Consider the following 22,281-nt stretch of genomic DNA (forward strand, 5'->3'; position numbering starts at 1 on the left):
CCTGGCTTCACTTGGAATATCTAATTGGCGCCACGTAGCGAAAAGAAGAAACGACTGACGCGCTGTTGTTAACTCGGCTATAATCGCGTAAGCGGTGTCTACGCCAATCAAGAAGAAGAAGAAACATTTTATCAACACTTACATCAAATTAAATTGTATAATGATGGAGATTCCAAATTTTCAGCAGTAATTAATTATCATTACTTTCACAACAGTCACTTGAAAATACAAAATTTACTTGAAATAAGTTTTTCTGACTGCAAAGCTCACAGACAAGTGACGACTGAGCTAAAAGATAATATTTAAAAATTAATGTTCATACATGAACTTTTACAAAAGTAGCGGTTGGTTCCTGGCTCAACAGATTCAGCGAAATATAAGTATGTACTTCTAATTGAAGCTTATAGCTTCATCTACTTCAAAATCTTGTTTTAATTGTCCTCAAATCTTTAGTTAACATAATTATAATTTGAATAAATATGCAAATTTGTTCGAGGATTGTGCTCGTTTTGAGCGAATTGGAGTTTTCGTTCCCAAATTTCTTGTTCGACCTTTTGTTCGCGAAAGATGGAAACATTTCTATGTATTTTGACTGTGTTTGTGCGAACACGTTCGAACATTCAATGATATTATTCCCAGGAAGATTATTTGTGACAAATTTTTATAGCGTGCTTAAATGTAAAAATGTCTAAGGAAATTTTACTCGAAAAACAATCGGAATATAACCAACTCGACTAAACAGATATTAACGTTTCATCTCTTTGTTTCTTTCTTCCTATACTAATAGAATTCAGAACTATGAACGAAAGATTAATCAACTAAAAACAAAGAAAACTAAAGTTAACGTCGGTTGAACGCAGGCTTAATACCCTTCACAAATACAAACACTTTTCGAGAATATATCTCGTTAAATTGAAATGTTTTCATACACCTTTTCCTATTGTTCAGTTTTCAGTTCGCGTATATCAGTTAGCAACATTAAAGTTAACTGCGATAAGCAGAATAATGCTGGATAAGCAATTAACCAATCAACATCCGGACATGCGGAATAACGAGGCACATCAATAGTGCTAGCATTAGTAATTTTTAAGTTATAAATAAATGATAATAAAAATTGTAAGTAAAGTGTATTTTGACCAAAAATATAAATCTTTTTAGCCGTTTTAATTTAACCGGCAATAATTTATATCTATGAACGGACATGCTGATCATTTATATATAACATCATACCTGGACTGAAATCTTTTGGCGTTTACAAAATATATTATTCCTATCCTAACTATAGTTGTCGTTAAATCCAAACCTTACATAACTCACCTGTGTGGGTTGTCCCTAAAAAATTAGACGTCTCCGGCAAAAACAAATATTTATTAGTAATAGATTACAAGAAATTAAATAACGTCACCGTTACCGACATATACCCCATACCCAACATATATAAAAGCTTTTCCCAATTGAGGAATTAAAATGCTTTTACTCATTGGATTTAAAAAGTGGATTCCATCTCCAAAATATTGAAAATTACTTTCGAATACTTCAGAAATGAAATCGAATTTCATCCCACGTTTTTGTTCCAAAATGAATATGTGTGTTGGTGCCAAGGCAGATCTTTTAGACTGTGTGGAGCAAAATACCATATTAGATTAAGTGTTAGTGAAAATATTTATGTAATCTTAATTACAATATTATAACGATAAGAAAGCAAAAAAAAAAAAAATTAAAAAATACGGATATACACAAGAATTACCAAAGATTTCGGGTGAAGCCAGAGAATAGCATAAGTTTAGAGAGAGTGATTATTTCAGAAGGTCATGGCTTTAGGGAGACAAAGAACTCTTATCCTTATATATTTGGCAAAGAAAACGTCATTCTTCATTTCGATATCTCAATTTTTAATCAAGTTGGAGCTTGTACAGATAGAAGGACAGGCACTCAACCGGATTTCAATTCGCCTCGCCATTCTGATCATTTATATAAGGTAATTTCGACAATCTTGAAACCAGTATCAACCAACAACAATATCAGCATCGAGTCCAATGCAGAATAACTCTTGCCAACAGGTGCTACTTCGGACTGAGTCGGAAATTGAGAAGTAAAGTCCTCTCTTTGCGAATAAAAACCAAACTCTATAAGTCACTCGTTATTCCCATCCTGCTATATGGTGTAGAGACATAGACAATGACAACATCTATTGAGACGATATTTCAACTTTTCGACAGAAAGGAAGATTTATGGACCCTTGCGCATTAGCACAAACGAATATCGCTACGTTGTAACGATGAGTTGCACGAGTTATAAAACGACATTGGCTATGGATATAGGTATCGATAAAACCACTGTATTCGACTCAGTACCCGCTCCCACAAAAGTCGGGTCTACGTAATCGGAACGGACCCGGATTTTTGTCAGGCCAAGAACTGTCAACTCGGCATAATTCTGCTGATACAACAAAAACAACAACTCAGTACCCGCGGGGAGTCCAGCTTGTAAATCTCTTCGTTTTTACATATTTCGGCCTCTATTTTTTTTTTTTTTGACTGCAGATGCGTCTCGCTTCCCTCTTCAACTCTCGATATCTATCCCATTCCTCCACTGCGATACGGCACTCCTTATCGTACCAGCTATTTTTTCCCGAAAACCAATAGGTCTGTTATGATCGCGGCTTCTAAAAAAGTTCTTAAAATCTTGTATTATGGGACATATAGTATTATCCGATTTTTTCTATTTTTTTCATTACCATATATTAATAAAAGAAGTGCATGAACAATTTCATGTCACTTTTAATTCTTGTTAGAAAAACACGCTCACTCAGTTCTATTAAGATAACTCACAAATTGTCTGATAAAAACGGAATAAAATCAACAGGAATCTTTAGATTAGATGTAAGGGAAGTATTGACCGAATTAAACCCATTTTTGCCAAACAAAAATAAAATAGCCTTACAGGAAAGTATTGTCTTAAGAGCACTATTTGTTCTAAGTCTTATCCCTATATTTTATTATATATCATTATGGTTTATTTATATTATGTACTGGAAAGTAAAAGAATTAGTTGGAATTTAAAGTATTGTATATGAAGTAGGCGTGATTTTGATAGATTGCGCCCTGATTTGCACTGTGACATAAGAATACCATGATAATGTTATGTGTCAAATTAAATTTAAATTTACTTATCAGGTCCCGAGAAATGTGATTTCACTTGACGATGGGCCGATTGATGAGTTTTGATTATAGCTCATTTATAAATTAATTTGAAGTGATTATATTACATAAAAAACCCTGTTCTCACTGCCGATGGAGATGTATAAATCAGATGTTTTTGACATTCAGATATAAACACCAAAATATGTATTTATTATTGTATTGTCGTACTTTTTTATAATTTTTTATTTTTTTTAATATTCTCCACTGAATAGAAATAATCTGGGAATTGTTTAATTTGAACCGCCTAGTAATGAAATGTTTGCTGCATGCACACATAATAATTAAAATGCGTAGTCTAAATGGAGCAATAAGCAATTCAATTAGAAAAACGCATTGCTTTTGCTTTATATGCTCTTGGCTCTTCTGCAGAATACCGAACAGTTGGAAATATGTTCGGAATTGGTAAAAGCATTGTCTGCTCCATTCTAATTGATTTCTGCTATGAAGCCTGGCGATGTTTGTGGCCTATGTATTTGAAGAAATTGCCAATGAACGAAATTCAATTTAGGGATTATTTAAATGGTGTTGAGTAATTGGGTTTCCCTTAAGTGATAGGAGCTATAGGTAATAAGTTAAGTAAAGTTTTTTTTTAAACGGAGTTTTTTATATTTTTGAGTTTTACATGGTTGTCATATACAAGTTCGCAGCAGATGCTGTTGACTACTACAATTACAAAGGCTGGTATTCCACAGTTCTTTTAGCTTTAGTAGATGCAAAGTTAGTACTTTCATGAAGCTCGTTTAAACATCTAATGTATTTCTTTAATGTTATAGATGTCGCTTTATGTACATACATTAACGTTTGTAGTCCAGGCTGTAGTAAGGACTCCTCAATATTTGAGAGTTCACCCTTAAAATGCCAGTTGGCACAATCTAGTTTATTTAAAGTGGTGAGTAGACAAATATCGTCAGTAAATGTTCCAGTCGTTTTGTTGGGCGACTCTGCGTTCAAATTCGATGAACATTTGATGAAACCGTACCCACATTGTGGAGGATGGAGTCACTTGTAGAAGTTCTCGCACGTGAGGAAAGTTCTTTGAAACGATTATTTTAGCATAATAAGAACATCCGTTTGAAGGCGAGCTAAAATGAGAAGGCGAAACATTCTCTTCACATGGTTGTGCGCTGGATTTGGGATCCGGCACGTAAAAAAACGCAACCAATGAAAAAGAAAAACAAGCATTGACCCCACTATTATTGACAACCATGGCAAACGAATTGACGACTACATGCATGCACCTGGAATGTCCGATCCCTTAATTGGAAAGGCGCCGCTGCCCAGCTGGTTGATGTCCTCGGTAGAGTGAAAGCTGACATCACCGCCGGCCGCATGCCTTCTATGTGCGCTTGGAGCGCACCTATCAGATCTGCCCCCGCCACGATGTGAAAATCGCTCTTGGCGACTTTAACGCATAAACTCCGTTTAAAAAAAAAAACTTTACTTTATCTTTGTCACTACGGTCGGTAAATTCAACCTCCACGATGAAACATCCCTAAGCGGATCGTGGCTGATCGACTTCGTCGGGCCCGAAATATGGTTATCTGTAGTACTAGATTCCAACATAAGAAAACAGATCGATCATGTTGTGATAGACGGAAGACACGTCTCCAGTGTTCTAAACGTGCGTAAGCTTCGAGGAACAAAGATCGACGTGGATCTTTATCTTGTTGTAGCCAAGATTCCCACCCGCATCTGTGCAGCAAAAAACGCACACCAACAAACGCAAGGATGGCTCGACGTCGAGAAGCTGCAATCATAACTGACAATTGAACGATTTCTCGCCTTGCTCTCCTGCTCTCTGAGAGTACTCATCAACAACGCAGTATAAGAGAACTTTTGGACAGCATTTCAAGCTCCTTACATACAGCTGCAACCGAAACCATTGGTTTTCGGAAAATGCAGAAGAACAGCTAGTACGACGAGAATCTATATATAAAAGAGCTCTGGGCAATCAGAGCTGAGTACTATTTTATACGTGAACTTAAACAATTGTTACTTAACAGGCTTAGTTTGCTTTAATAGCCCCGACAGACGATAGTGTTAAGTTGCATTAGCGGGCTTAATTTAAATTAACTTGCGCATTTGACCCATGTTAATGCAAGTTAGTAATGCACAAAACTTTCGTGCATTTACCTTAATTTATCCTCGACCCTTTTTGAGTTTACAGCGTCAGTTCTAAACACTTTTTATATTGCTAACTCAATAATTTTGCATTAACAAAAACAAATTTTAATATTTTTAGATGGCAGAAAATAAACATCGCACAATTTGCTATACATTTAATAAACGCATTTTTTTTTTTTAATTTATTTTGGTTTTCAAAAATACCAAAATTTCTATTAATAACTAGATGGCCCTGCAGCGGTTGTCCTGTGTGAAATTATGTGTTTTGAAATGAAAGAAAGTTGAATTTATCATTTTACTTATTTTATTTGTTTTGTTTTTTTTTTTCAATGTAACGCAGCGCGAAWAACAACATGTTTTGGTTTCTATTCCGGTGTACAGAAAAGATGGTTTTCCAATTCTGGCCGTGTGAAAAACATAGCATTTCGAAATTTATGCCACACACAATGCGACTAACCTTGTGTCSCGTTGATTGTCATCTCAAATGCAATTTTCACTGAAAACGGAATACGTTTGAACTGAAATAGCAATCGTTAGAACACAACGGAATTTGTATAATCAAGCATTCTACCCCCTTTTATTCGATAGCTATCGCACAATCAGTCGGGTTCCATTACATAGTTTCGGCGCATGAAGATTGCGAAAAATAATAACGACAGATCCAACTTTTAGACGCAAATAATGCGGTGACATACCAAGCCTCTCCAAAGCCTGCTTAGAAATTCCACGGGATAATTCACGGCTTCGTCTTCAGTGTCAAGACTATCGATCGATTTGTATGAGCGCAAGTCTCCCGGAATTTGACTTTGAATCTTCCAGTTTAGTCAACAACATCGGTGTTTTTGGCAGCTTATATTGCACGTGCACTTAACTAATCATAGTTACGGTAATTTGGCCAATGTCCGAACATTCGTGGTGAGTTCATCTTCCTTTGAAGTGAATTGATAAATGGCAGATGGAGTTGATATCAAACCATCGGAAGTATAAACCGGAATTAACCCACTTCAAATTCTTATCGAACACGATGTAAAATGTCTTCGGCAATGTCATTTTTGTTCGTATCCCATAATTGAATCGGATTTGAAGGCTGACATGTCGAAATGATCATCGCGAAAAGTGTGCGAACTTCAGTGGCATTCGAAGTAACTATCGCATCATCCATCTGTTGATTCCAGTGATTATCATGTTACAGCAATTGTAATTGAAGGCTGACATGTCGAAATGATCATCGCGAAAAGTGTGCGAACTTCAGGGGCATTCGAAGTAACTATCGCATCATCCATCTGTTGATTCCAGTGATTATCATGTTACAGCAATTGTAATTACTGGCTTGCTTATCAAAAAGTTGCACACACCGTACCATTCACAGTACGCAATGACGGAAATTAAGTTTAATCGCATTTCGTGCATTTAGCTCAATTTACTAAATTTGGGAAGGCAACACTGCCAAAAAATGGCTGATTTTTGCTATTGTTTGACAGATGTCGCTTGAAGTCTGTCGCCTCTTTTGTGTTTACAGCATCAGCAGTTTTTATACTGCTAATTAAATTATGTACAAATATATTAGCAAAAACAAATTGTAATATTTTTAGATTGCAGAAAATAAACAACACACAGTTTGCCTTTTTTACAATATCCCTAACTTTTCGCATGCTTTTTTCGCGTTACAATCAAGTACTRTTTTTAATTCCACTTTGTTATCTTTTAAAGTATTTAATAATAAATGAATTTTTGACAAAAAGGTTTAACTATTTTCAGGAAAAGTATTTCCATGAATTTCAACTATATATTCCGGAATTCACCTAAAGTTTAAGTATTATATCTGACATAGGCACAGAGGTTAACATATAGGGAGTCGAACTTCTAGTAAAATTTCGACAATTTTAAAACGTAATATGCCGATCTCGAAACACATACAAAATTTTATTCCGATGCTTCTTTAATATACTGTGATATGAGGGAAGTAAGCGTATCCTAACCTACCAATGCCAAATACAGTGATTCAATGAAGTTTGGCTACAGTAACAATTCAATTTAACTAATTTCAACAAAAAAGCGTTATGTACATTCTAAGAACTGCATTATGCCCTTCGTTACTAGATTAGTCCTACAAAAATAAAGCAAAACATTAACGTAGTCACTATTGAATGGCAAGCTCTAAGGCGAAAATGTTTTGTCGCCATGATTTTTACAGATGCGCCAATTGCATTTAAACGCACTCAATTTCCAATTAAATTGACATTCGCAATGGAGACGAATAACTCATAAGGCCAAACATTGTTTGTTTGTGGCTTAGATTTGGGTACATCAATCTTTCCTACGAACAACTTTAAGTATGTATGTGCAATGAGAGATTAATCTCTGTTTATAATAATAAACCATAAACCTTTAGTGTTCGTTATTTTTAAATATTTTTTGAGAACAGCAATTGCCGTTTGTTATGTTTTTTTCCATTTTTTGTTTATTTGTTTACTTTGTTTTTTAATATTTTTAATGTGTAAATTATTCGAATCGTTCAATGTTGGTCGGTTGCTTTTCTATTCCGGCTATTCATAAGGTAAATTATTGAAAATTATTCAGTGAAAACTTTATTTGCGTTTCACACAAAATGATTAATTAATTTGCAATGAAGTCACGAAGTGACCGCGCTAATATCGGTCGAGTAGTCCCAGGATGCGATGACATAAGTGTGGAATTATTGATYGCTGTCAATCAGCAAGCGATTATCACGATGTTGCAGCACGACTTTTCAAACAACAACTACGATGTTTGATGGACTTTATCTTGAAACAACGTATATGTGGTGCTGTTAGATGCTAAATGTACTCTGTTGAGTGGCAAAAGAGATGTTTGCCACATGCACACATTCTTTTTTGGATGGTGGTTGCGGAAATTTCAGATGTAGAGAAAGACCTAGTGTTATACGAAGTGAAGAAAACCAATATGGTTCATTGACCTAGCGGTCACCACAATCCCACTACATATCAATCAATATTGAGTATTACTGTTTGGTGAAATCGATCAAATACGTTTGCAAATACGTTACCAAAGAAAGCAACATGGCGTTTATTGGCCATCCAATGGGTCGATAAATGAACTGCAATGAAGCGCTCTAGATGTTTACTTTTGCAATTAATGAACCTTTTCCGACTGTTGTGCATCTCGCAGATCATTTGGAGAAGGCCAAAGTGTGTATTTCAACCCAGAGAATTCCGTACAGCCAACGGAAACACCGAATTATTATTGCCGAAGACATTTTACATTGTATTCGCTAAGAACTGTAAATGGGCAAATTCTGATCATCTTGACATTGAAGACGAAGCCGTGAATTATCCAGTAAAATTTCTAATTTCTTTGGAGAAGCTTGGTATGCCGCCGCATCTTTTGCTTCTCAAAGTTGGATCAGTCATTATTATGTTCCGCAATCTTCATGCGCCGAAACTATGTAATAGAACCAGACTGACTGTGATGCAGCTATCGAATACAAGGGCGCCGAATGCTTGGTGCTACGAATTCTTTTTAGTTCCAAAGATTCGCTATTTCAGTTTAAACGTATTCCKTTTTCAGTGCAAATTGCATTTGAGATGACAATCAACAGGATACAAAGATGGTCGATAGAAGTGTGTGGCAAAAATCTGGAAAAGTCATGTTTTTCACAGAGCCGCTATACGTGGCGTGTTCATAAATCCGAAACCCATCTTTTCTAGACATTTACGAAGCGGAACAGAAAACATAAAATGTTGTTAACCAAGCTGCACATCGAAAAAAATTTTGAAAAATCGCAAACAAATGATTTAAATACAAAATATAGTACATTCTACTTTTTTTTTCATATCAAAACACATAATTTCTCGCAAGAAAACGCCTGCGGGGTCAGCTAGTACTTCTATAAATTTTAAATTATGTTTGTATTGATATTTTTCTTCTTCTTTACTGGCATGGAAACGTACAGGGTTATARCCGAAATATTTCTTGACTTTTAGGGTTTGATGTAATTTATTATGGTGTTGTTTTATTGAGATTTTGGATCTGTACTCTTATGATTAGTGTTAGTGAATCTGTTTATAAGTATAATAATTATACAAATCTATTTCTATTTAATGTTTTATTATTATTGATTTTTTTTAGTGCTAACTTTTGAAAGAATGAATTTATTTATATTTTATTTCTTTTGGAGAATAAATTTATATAATAATTGATATAAGAATTTCATACAAATAAAAAAACCTATGTTGTGTTTCGTTTTGGCATTAATTATTAGAAATGATTCTCTGTAATTAATAGTTATTGATTGATTTAAATTTAAATACCTTAGAAGACATTCCATGTGTTCTGAGTACACATCTCGTAAAATTATTATGGGGTGTTTGCAGGGATTTGATTTCAACAATTTACGAAAGTAAGGACTGCAGGCACTGAGCACAACTCTATGAGCAGCAAATGATCGCTGGTCACAAGATATAGTTACATCCACAAAGTCTTCTTCATCTCGCAGCCGTTGAAAACAGTTAACTATAGATGATTGGAATTCACTCCATTTCAAAGCATACAGTTGATGCTGCTGTTCATGAATTGTTAACTTTTGGGATAAAGAAATCTGCTCCTTTTTTTCCACAGGTATTAAGTTTTGCGATATTGAGGACATATTCCTTTAATTAAATTTATAAATTCCTTTTTAAATAAGTGCAATTTGGTGATGTCCTGGTTGAATTCTACAAAAAAAAAAACATAAATAAAGGTCATGCAGTTTACTATAGATAACATACTATTATCTATATGTTTATTGTTAATGCCATGTCTCACACCTACAATTTGTCCAGAAAAACTTTACACTCGGAAACAATATGTTAAATTTTGACTTTTAATGAGCAAGTCTATAAAGTAAGTTTAATTTAAAGAACATTTTTAATGGAAAACAATTCAAAATATGTTTTTAGATAATACCATCAAGAAATGTGAAAAAAAATCTGTTAATAAGCAAATATTTACACGCTTTCGACACTGTCAAGAAGTTCTTTACACATAATACCAAACTTATTCTAAATGGATGACTTATTATATCAGCCTAAAGCTCATTTTTATATTAGCTGTGACCCCCCTTACAATTGTAGGCGGTTTTTAATGGAAAGCGTCAACTTGTGTAGGTCACATTTAAATGGGATCTTGTATCACTCTTTTAGTATGACAGATTTCAATGCTGTTGAAGTTTTTGACTCCTTTTTGCCACTTTTTTCTTTAGGTAGGTCCAACGTCAGCTAGAAATTCGGGAATCACTATGAAGAGTATATAGGGGCAGTTAAAGGTCTTGGATGGTTGTATTCTCTATGAACATTGGTCAGGTATAAATGAGATCATATTTTCAAGCAATTTTATAAATAATTCACACACTTCTTACAAGTATAAGTGCTCTAGAATATATATTAACTCGATTCTATCCAGTTTTGGTACTATAACATTTCTTTACCAGGAATAAGGTACATATTTCTCCCTGAATTTCAAAACTATATATCCTGCAAAAGGTCGTCAATAAACACCGGGGTCTACATAATATATTTAGTATCTGGTGCCTTAAATTTATTCCTTTTTTTCAAATAATGGCTGTGGAATTATTGGCTTCGGTCCTCGTGAGAGATGAAACATTTCCTGTTTAAAATAAATATTGCCAAATGTAATTTGTCTTGCATTTCTTTTTGTTTCGTACTAATTTTAGGACTCAAATAGAATTTGACGTAAAGTTGCACCTTTAGGGATAAGATAATGCTGTGCTCAACGTATTTATTTATGTATGCCAGTTACTTGTTTAATCTATACATATAAAAAGTAATGCCACTTTTCGTTGTGATTTTATAACTTCAGTACGGGCTCTATCTATTTAAACCGAATCTTAAGCCAATGTCCGGACTATTTAGTAGATGGTTTATGAGTTTACACAAATTCGGTAGAGCGGTTCTTTTTTTTATCAAATTTTTTGTAACACATGAATTCAATAAATGTTAATGGGGAGTTTTGTGTTAAATTAAAATTATTTAAGATAAGCATTGTGCTGTCATATTGTTATGTTTTTATGTCATTTATACCGTCATTTCATCTCGGACGTTTTTTAGCGAGTCGTCGGTGTTCACATCGTTTACAAGCTTTATTTGAATTAAATTGTCAAACAATGGTAAGAGTGGAGATCCGTACCTCTTAAAGAGAGTAACAATATGTTTTCATAATTTAGCAACAAGGAAGGATTTTGTGTAACGTGTTTGTAAATATGACATTTGACATGCGATTTATATTTGACACCGACTGTGCTGGACGGAAAGTCCGAGTTATTAATATAATATTATAATTGTTAGTTATATATATGAATTATAATAAATCGTGATATCGCAAAATATTACATTGGCGACGAGGATAATTGGGAAGTATTTAAATGAGAAAGGTCGTATAGGATTTTGAATTTAAACTGGAATAGCGACGCTAAGCGCACACGCAGGTATTTTGGTTGAAGTTCCACAGTTTTAAAAATGTGATCGAAATTAATTTATATGCCTTTTTTTATAAAATAAAATGTTGTTTTATGATAATCGTTTCAGCGAGAAATAATCATGATGAAACTGAAACCATTTCTATATCAGGGAATAGACAAGGCGTTATGACGTAGGGAGTGGGAAGCGTGGTTGCATTCGTTTTATATATATTATATATTGACGCAGACGAGATAACCTATATCCAAAGAACAAATTGAAGAAATAAGTTTAAAAGATAAAATCATCGATGTCTGGGCACCGTTAGGTTTAAAAAAAAAGGTTACTTGGAAACGAACTAACTTTGGATGAGGTAATCAAAACAAGCAGTATAAACAAAAGATGAACAAGTCAACAAACAAACACAGTACAAGGTAATCCAAGCGGCATCAACCAAATTGTACTGGAAAGTATAGAAAGCGAGTGTGGAAGATATGGTAAAAGTGGACATCGCGCAAAAAGTATTGAGTTTCCTGCCAGAAATATGAAATGCGATAGAATTGGACATTTTGATTGAAAATGCCGCCCAAGGTTACGGAAGATCAACTTCGAAGAGATACGGCGGCCCAGTCCATAAGTAGCGAAATTGGAAATGTACTCGACGGTTCGAAGGGAACTGGGTTATTCAGAGAGGAAAATGAGTCGTCACAAGAGGGGGAGATCCCGTGTTAAATTAGGAATTTACATAATTACTATGATCATCGATTCGGGCTCTAAATTGTACCTGATCAGTCATTAAGATGGGCAACGATTATGCGAGGAAAAGACTGCTATGTTTAACTCACGTCCTGAATCAGCGAATCATTTTCGGGCATATGCTTCAGATCGTTTACGCAAGGTATTAAAAGTTTTAGAGGCTCCAATTTCGGTACAAAATGATCCGAAACTACATTTTACGTAATCGAAAATGGTAAACAATCTCTGTTAGGACGGGATACAGCTATCGAACTCAACGTTTTAAGAGTAGGTTTGGACGTGCGTAGAGTTGAGGAAGCGGAACCATTGCCAAATGGCGGGATGTTTCTGTCAAGCTGTCTATTACCGACGGCGTTGGAGGGCAAAATAACTGAGAAACTGGAAGAGGCCTTAAAGTTGAGCATTATCGAAAAAGTAACTGGCCCAAGTGCCTGGATATCGCCGGTGGTGATTGCCTTTCAAGATGATGGCGATATTCGGGTACGTATAGATATGCACGGGGCAAATAAAGCAAGTAATGGAAGCCAATATTTCTATCGACTTCATTTAAAAAATGCCTACTATCAGTTGGAGTTGGCTGAGTCCAGCAGAGAAATTACTACATTTATTACGCATCGGGGTTTGTTTCGTTATAAACGCTTAATGTTTGGAGCTCCAGAGATATTTCAGAGGCTAATGGAGGATATTGATATCATCGGCCTCAACAACCCAAATGGGTCTGGCAGTGAACGAGGGCAAGCCGAAATATCTCAGGCACTCACGTCACTGTTGACAGTCATAGCTTTGAAGTTGTAGATAATTTCGTCTATCTTGGAACCACCAACACCACCAACAATGTCAACCTAGAAATCCACCGTAGGATAACTCTTGCCAACAGGTGCTACTTCGGAGCAATTGCGAAACAAAGTCCTCTCTCGAAAAACAAAAACCAAACTCTATAAGTCACTCATAATTCCCGTCCTGCTGTATGGTGCAGAGGCTTGGACGATGTCAACAAGTTCTGCGAAAGATTTATGGTCCTTTGCGCGAAGGCCACGGCGAATATCGCATCCGATGGAACGATGAGCTGAACGAGATATACGACGACGTTTACATAGTTCAGCGAATTAAAATACAGCGGCTACGCTAGCTAGGACATGTTGTCCGGATGGACGAAAACACACCAGCTCTGAAAGTATTCGACGCAGTACCCGCCGGGGGAAGCAGAGGAAGACCTCCACTCCGTTGGAAGGACAAAGTGGAGAAGTACCCGTCTTCACTTAGAATATCACGTAGCCACGTAGCGAAAAGAAGAAACGACTGGCGCGCGGTTGTTAACTCGGCTATAATCGCGTAAGCGGTGACTAAGCCAATCAAGAAGAAGAATGGAGGAATTAATATCTCCTTGTCAAAATGCATTGAATTATATTGATGACGTAATCATTTTTGGAAGCAACCTTGAAGAAGATGATAATGCACTGGAAATGGTCAAGATAATTTTTAAAACAAATAATGTCTTGCTGAATGAAAATATATGCATAATAAGAACTCAAAGGTTGAAAAGGTACACATCCTGTCGGATTACGGGATTGAAGTTGATCCCGAAAAAGTTAAAGTGATCACAGCATTCACAGTGCCGAAAAATAAAGAAGAAGTACATAGTTGGTTGGTTTAGCTGCATATGTGGGTAAGTTTGTAATTGACTTGGCAGACAGCACCGAGCCTCTAAGGAAACTAATGAGGAGCAAGGAAAAAATGTTTTGGGGCAAAGAGAAGGACGAGGCATTTCAAGGAATAAAGGTGAAAGTTGCCACGGTATCGAAACTTTCATACTTTAACCCACAAAGCGTGCTTAATTGCAAATTCTAGTCCGGTGCCCCTGTCTGCCGTATTAGTGCAATTTGATAAGGCAAATATTTCACGGATCATTTCAATTGCCAATAAGAGTCTCTCACCGGTGGAAAAGAGATATTCACAAACCGAAAAAAAAGTTTGGCCTTGGTGTGGGCTGTGGAAAAATTTTATTACTATTTGGCAGGACTACACTTTGATCTAATAAGCCACTAGAAACCATACTTAAGTCAACCTAGCGTTACATATCGTTTCCGAGGGATATATAAACTAGGGACAGAAAACAACGCTGATCCATAATAATTCCCAGATCTTTGATGTTTTCAACTTCGGTGACTTTATTTCCAGCTAGCTCATAATTTGTCTGAGTATTGGTATGTGAGCGTGAGAAGGATATGACAGCGCACTTTTTTATATTTAGATCCAACTTATTGTTCATACACCACGTAGAGAGATGATCCAGATCTTGTTGGAGGGCTTTGGTGTCTGAGCTGTTTGTGGTTCTTCTGTAAAGCTTAACGTCGTCAGCATAAAGGAGGTATTCCGAGCTGAAATTAACACCAATGTCGTTGATGAATATATTAAACAGAACCCCTGTTTTCACGTCATAGTTAGATATAAGATGGCCATCGACTCTGACTTGAAGTTTTCTACCAACCAGATAAGAATTGGTCAATTTTAGTACGTTACCTCGCACACCAATTCCATTAAGCTTTTGCAATAGGATTTCATGGTTGACTCTGTCGAAGGCCTTGCTAAAGTCAGTGTAGACAGCATGTACCTTACATCCATATTTGACGTAGGTGAACAGGTTAGAAGTGGTAGATCTTCCACAAAAAAAAACCATGTTGTTTAGGTGTTATAATTTTAGAAAAGAATTAAGTCAATAGTGGTAGAATTATTTTTTCAAAGATCTTCGCGAGTGCTGACTGGATACATATGGGTCTATAGTTAGAGACTTCTGATCTAAGACCATCATTGTGAATGGGAGTGATGAAAGACAGCTTCCATTCTGTGGGAAAAATACCCTGTTGCAATGATGCGTTGTAGATATGTGTTAGTGGTTCACTTTTTAAGAAATATATTAGGAATTCCGTCTGGTCCAGCACCCTTCTKGGTGTTGAGTGATAGCAGTGTCTTGTTGACACCATCCACTGTGACTTCTATGTCATTTAATGTGCGCTGGTTTTCTTGTGTGCGCTGACTTGTTGTATAGAAAGGCATCGGGGGTTGAGTCACTGTAGAATATACACTCTCAAAGAAAGCTGCGAATAGATTACTGGCTTCAACTCCAGAGTTGGCTGATCGATTATTGCATACTAGGTTAGAAGGAATATCACTGTTGTTGCTTCTTTTCTTGTTCCTAACAAATTTCCAAAATTCTTTTGAATCAGAGAGGACCAGTTGCTCAACTTTCTTTACATAGTTTTTGTAACACGACGTACTGAGGTTTTTGCATATTCGTCTGAGATCGCTGAATTTTTGGTAGTTCTGCCTAGTTTCTTTTTTTTCGTTTAAAGATGAGTGTGCTGCCTTTTCTTTTAGTTTTATTTTGTGGATTAGCTCATCTGAAAACCAGCTTGGAAAGTTATTTATCTTGTTTATGTGCACAGGAACATGGCGTGAAATTCCATCTTGTAATGTATCGTAGAAGTATTTTATTTTTTCTTCTAGGGAAACGCGGGTGTGTTATTCCGACCAATCGGTTTTTAAGAAAAATGTATTGAGATTCTCGTAGTCTGCTTTTTTGAATGCAAGTGAGGGTGAATCAGCTGGTTTGAGTTCAGGTGAGAGTTCTGTTGTTATTTCTAGGGATGGATGGTATTTACCCATTGTTATGATGGGTTCGGTGGTGCAGATATTAATATCTATGCTTGAGAAGCAGAGATCTAGGAGATTGTGGTGTTCATTTAGGACATTATTACGTTGYGTGCAGCCCGCAGATGCTAATCCGGTATATAGTAAGTTTTCACAGTCATTGCGTGGAGTACTGCTGGGTAAGTTGTAATCACCGACGATTATGACTCCGGCATTTTTATTTGTTTGTCTTATAGGATAGCTGTTGACAGTGTAATTTGTAAGCTTCGTATGCTGATTGAGGTGGCAGATATATGCACCCGATAATTAGATCCGTATTATTGCACTTGATTTTAATATAAATTTGTTCTAGATACTTATCAGGTAATACAATAAGCTCGGCGTAGGTATGTTGTTGTTTTATTGCGATGAAAACGCCGCCACAACGGGTGTAATTGCTTGTTAAGTTGCTTCTATCCTTTCTGAATATTGAGTAGACAATGATTTCTCTATCCAGGATGGCTGGGTGTAGCCAGGACTCGGTGATACAACACACGTCAGTATTACTGGCCGATGACGATGCTTGGAATTCGGTTATTTTATATATATATTTATAATAAATTGGTACTAATTGATTACTACTCTCTATGGTGTTCAAAGTGATTAAGTCGATAACATCTAGTTTCCGAGATATGTACAAAAAAAATAGTAAGGAGCGGGGCCACGCCCACTTTTCCAAAAAATTTACGTCCAAATATGTCCCTCCCTAATGCGATCCTTTGTGAAAAATTTCACTGTAATATCTTTATTTATGGCTTAGTTATGCCACTTTATAGGTTTTCGGTTTTCACCATTTTTTGGGCGTGGCAGTGGACCGATTTTACCCATCTTCGAACTTAACCTTTTTATAGAGCCAGGAAATCCGTGCACCAAGTTTCATCATGATATATCAGTTTTTACTCAAGTTACAGCTTGCACGGACAGACGGACAGACAGACCTTCGGATTTCAACTCTACTCGTCACCCTGATCACTTTACTATATATAACCCTATATATGATTCTTGTAGTTTTAGGACTTACAAACAACCGTTATGTGAACAAAACTATAATACTCTACTTAGCAACTTTGTTGCGAGAGTATAAAAAAGTTGAAGTTTGAAAAGACTTCAACAGAACAGAACAGTAAGAGGTTGAGTGAATATCGATAATACCGAGTTTCTAACTTCAACAAAAATGAAGTTAGGTTGAAGGCCGTAAGAGGAGTCACAATTATAAAAAAATTTAATGTTGAGAGTTTGGGGACTTCATTTTCAATTTATTATGTTGCCAAGCCTGTCAATATTTCTTTACACATTTTAGAAAGAAAGCATGTTTTGGTAAGTTTTAAGTAGAAGAACTGAGTTCTGCACTAACTACGTACATAGGAAGTGTTAGCAACAACCGTAAAAGGAAATTGTAACGAAATTCTATAGGTAAATGATATTCCAAAACAAAGTTGCTATAGCTGTCCCTAATTCTATGCCAAATATGAGCGATATTTGTCAACCAATTTCTTTACAACAGCTGCTTAAATCGGCACACTTAGTTGCGTTGCAATTTTTATAATTGATAAAAATACCGTACAATGAACTTGCCTCACATTTTGTCAATGAGACAAGGGTGTATGAGATTGGTATGCAAACAAGTCAACACTCATCGGAAAGGAGTGAAAAAAAGCAAAAAAACAAAAAACACGCCAAAACCGCTCCAAAATCAAAGTGATGTATTTTTTTTTTTTTTTTCGATATTCGTGGTTTGGTGCATCATTAATTTGTTCCGGAGTGACACGCGGTTAATAAGGGGTTCTATTTGGTCGTATCGACATCCGTCGAAAACAGAAGGCATTGTGGAAGTATTTACATACACGATGATTATGCACTATCGCATTAAGCCATCATTGCGACCATTTGATTTGATTTGTCTCCGCATGATTTTCTCTTATTCCACAAAACTGAAATTACCGCTCCATGGAACCAGTTTTCAGTAGATTGAAGAGATAAAACAAAATTCGCTGAAATTCATCCCAAAATTGCGTATGAAAATGTTTGGAGGACAGAAAAGATTGTTGACATTAGTGTATTACATCTGCTGGGGATCACTTTAAACGCGGGAAAATAAATACTGATGAATAATTAAATATTTTGCGTTTTATTTATACTTTCCGGGTAACTTTTTGTCACATTGTATAGTCGTTCGTTGGAACAAATATAATTCAAAAACTCCAGTGGAGATTTGTATGGCCAATTTTTCTGCTAATAGCTTGTACTTCGTTATATAAATCTGTTGCATCTGTATCGGTCAATCCACTGTGAGTTATACACATTTCTAATATTTAACCATTTTAAACGGGTTGTATGTGTAAAACTTTGCAACTCATCAGTAGTAAATAACAAGAAAAAACGTTAACTTCAGCTGCATCGAAGCTAATATACCATTCACAAGTGCATTTCTTTTCGTAACTATGTGTTCAGTTTATACGGAAACTGTATGCTATAGTAATCCGTTTTTTCAGAGATTATATTGTTAACGTAAGCAGTAATCCATGTAAAATTTCGTGAAGAACCACGTCAAATGTGAAAGTTTTCCATACAAGCCCTTGATTCCCATCGTTCGGTTCGTATGGCAGTTATGTGCTATAGTAAGCCGATCTGAACAATTTCTTCCGATATTACATTATTTCTACGAACAATAACTCATACCAAATTTCGTGAAAATATATGCATCTCCAATTTATTTGCGCGACCGTAGCAGTAATACTCTTGTTACGAAATTAAGTGATATTGTAGGTACTAATAATTTTCATATAGTGCCTTTGAAAAAAGGCAATATAGATGAAACAAAAATTCAGTCCTACACTGAAGTTTTCTGAAAATCGTTAAATTTTTGTCAAATAAAAACAAGAATTCGTATCAACTGAAGAGCTCTAAGAGCCTAGTTGTTGTAACTAAGGGTATGGAGTCCGCCGTAGACTCTAGTGAAATCAAAGAAGCATTGGAAGAATGTGGTATTGGTATTAAATATATATTTGGTAGAAAGTACCACAGAAAGAAAAATTAAATACACTCAGTTTAAAATTTAAACTACCTGCTTTATCGCATAATCACCGTTGAGGATCCACATATGAGAAATGGTCCAGTACAAGGTACAAACTGCCACGAAAACGTATTGGACTCTACGCAGTGTCTGTGTGGTGTGTGGTGATCTACATCCTACTTCAATATGTACTCTTAAAAAAGAGGATTTACATAAAATGTGCAGCAATTCTGAAGGAAATCACACTGCTAACTTCAGTGGTTGCCCTGTATATAAAGGTTTGAAATCGAAGTTGTCACAGGACATTCAAGCACGTCGTAAACCAATTGAAATCGCCGTCCATTTTTAGATTTCTGGATGAAAATAATAGTGATGTAATGCTATTGTTAGAAACTCATCTTACGAACAAAAATAATTCCCCTATACCGGGATTTAGACTCTATGTTACAAACCACCCAGATGGTGTTGGTTAGAAAACGGTTAGATCTCCACGCGTTAGAATCTTATGCCACAGCGCAGTTACAAGCTACAACAATAACTATAAAAATTCGCTGCGGGGATTTAAACCTGACGGCCTTACACTGCCCAGCTCGGTTTAAAATTACAGACATCCAATTAAAGACTTTTTTGAAATACTAGGCCGCAAATTTCTAGCAGGTAGAGATTACAATGCAATTAAAGACTTTTTTGAAATACTAGGCCGCAAATTTCTAGCAGGTAGAGATTACAATGCAAAACACACATATTGGGGCTGACGACTAATTAGTCCGAAAGGTCGACAGCTATATCCAACTGTTATAAATAGGCACAATAACCTTGAAATAATAATTCCTGATAAGCCGACATATTGACCTAGTGATCGTAAGAAAATACCAGATTTAATTGATTTTACTGTAATCAAAAATATACATAAATTGCGCATAACATACATGCACTGACCTATCTTCTAATCACTCTCTTCAAGTTATGTGAACAACCCATATTCGTTAATCCAAAAGTGAATCTAACTTCMTATAAAACGAGTTGGCTGAAATATAAAAAATACGTGAGTAGCCACATTAATTTTGAGTACAAAATAAATACATGCAGAGATATAACCACAGCAGCTGTCTTAGCTACACCAAACAAAACCTATAAGCCGCTTGGTCCKAGAAAATATCTAATAGGGAAATAAGAAAGCTTGTAAGTAAAAAAAGGCGTGCAAGACGTGAATAGCAGATAAATCGCTCAACTTCCACTCAGCTTCAATTGAATTCTGCTGTACGTAAATTAAAAAAAGCTCTTAAAGGTGAAGAAGAATTCAACACAGAAATTATAGAAGGAAGCTGTGTCCAAATTCAAACAAGCAAAATTCCCTTTGGAAAGCCTAAAAATCCGTAAAGCCACCAACTGACTAGAACATGCCTATACGATACTTGGGTGGAAATTGGGCTCGAAGTGGCGAGGAAAACGCTAATTGCTTTGCAAATCACATAGAAAAGCTATTTCAACCAAATTTGCCAAAGAACAACTTTAAGCTGCCAATCTTACCCAACACAGCTAAAGAGTCGCTCGAGTCTCTTAAGACTTCACCCTCTGAAATTATTGGTATCATTAAAGAACTTAATACAAAAAAGTCGCCGGGACATGATAATATTTCCCCAAAATTCTAACTGAGTTACCAATTATTGCTGTAGAGGTGCTCTCTTTGCTCTTCAATGCAATTCTTAGTTTCGGACACTATCCAATTTCATGGAAAAAGTCGCAGATTATCTTGATAGGTAAACCTAGGAAAGACATACCTTGAGGGGTCTTCGTACAGACTAATCAGTCTTCTACTCTGTCTTTCTAAAGTGTTACTATCAAAGTTGTCTTCTTTCCGCCACTAAAATAATACAATACCAATGCATCAATTCGGATTTCGTGAGAAACATGGCACAATAAAGCAAGTAAATATAATTATAGTAAATAGATATCACTAAGGAATGTATTTGAGCACAGGGAGTACTCTTCAAGAATATTTTTCGATGTAGGTCAGGAATTTGAAAAGCTGTGGCACAAAAGTCTTTTATATAAGATTAAAAAATTTCTACCTTTAGAATTGTATAAAACATTGGAATCTTATTTAAAAAATAAAAAAATTATGGTAAAAGTGGGAGATTTCATATCTGATGAACGACTGATAAGTGCTGGAGTACCACAGAGCAGTGGTTTAGGCATAACTCTATATATAATATATACAGCAGATCTTCCAACGGCTAAACGAACTACTAATTTATTGACTTCTACCTTGGTGGATGACACAGCTTTAGTGAGCCGTAACAAATGCCACATTATGGCATCAAAAATATTAGCGGAGCACTTGAGTTTTGTCGAAAAATGGTTAGCTGACTGGCGTATAAATGTGAATGCACAAAAGTGAACATGTTACATTTTCGGTTAGACTAAAATTGTGAGCGGCAGTAAGAATAAACAATATTTATTTATTTATTTAGTTAAGTCTATGAACATTCATTCTTACAGACTAATGGAAAATTAGGATGCTAAATAGAATTCTAAAATAATTCAACTAAAAGTACATAAGTCATTAACTTAAACTAAAAAACAGAATTTAGGGTATTAATGAAGGATACCCTAGAGTGAGAAAAATCAAGAAGAACTTTTTCGGAAATCGAGTTAAATTCTCGCATAGCACGCTTGAGAGGAGCATATTCAGCAAAGTTAGTACTTTCCTTTATATAATAAAATGGGGAAATAGATCTGAGACAACGTTGGGGAGCATTGAAGTTAATTTTCTCTAATAAATAGGGACAGTCAATACCTCCATTAATAACATTAAAAACAAATGAAAGGCAGAGAACGGACCGACGATTTTCCAGTAGTTTAAAATGTGAAAGCAATAAACGGGATGTATACGATGGTATTGGGTCAACATACCTTAGAGAGCGGAGAGCAAATTTAAGAACAACTTTTGGACACGCTCGATCCTATTAATTGACGATATGCAATATGGTCTCCAGATGAACACTGCATACTCCAAAATGGACCGAACAAAGCATGTATACAG

The 22,281-nt window shown here is 35.7% G+C and overlaps 1 long non-coding RNA gene across 1 annotated transcript in view; it reads right to left on the bottom strand.

The window, feature by feature from the left end:
* Nucleotides 1-22,281, bottom strand: part of LOC108976944 — a 38,250-nt gene that overhangs the window by 5,254 nt on the left and 10,715 nt on the right. Inside the window, exon 2 of the long non-coding RNA XR_001993992.1 lies at nucleotides 9,638-10,039. This is a non-coding gene — a long non-coding RNA (uncharacterized LOC108976944). The remainder of the gene's footprint in view (nucleotides 1-9,637; nucleotides 10,040-22,281) is intronic.

The sequence above is a fragment of the Bactrocera latifrons genome, unplaced genomic scaffold, assembly GCF_001853355.1.
Source record: "Bactrocera latifrons isolate USDA-ARS-PBARC rearing strain unplaced genomic scaffold, ASM185335v1 scaffold_817, whole genome shotgun sequence".
NCBI lineage: Eukaryota > Metazoa > Arthropoda > Insecta > Diptera > Tephritidae > Bactrocera > Bactrocera latifrons.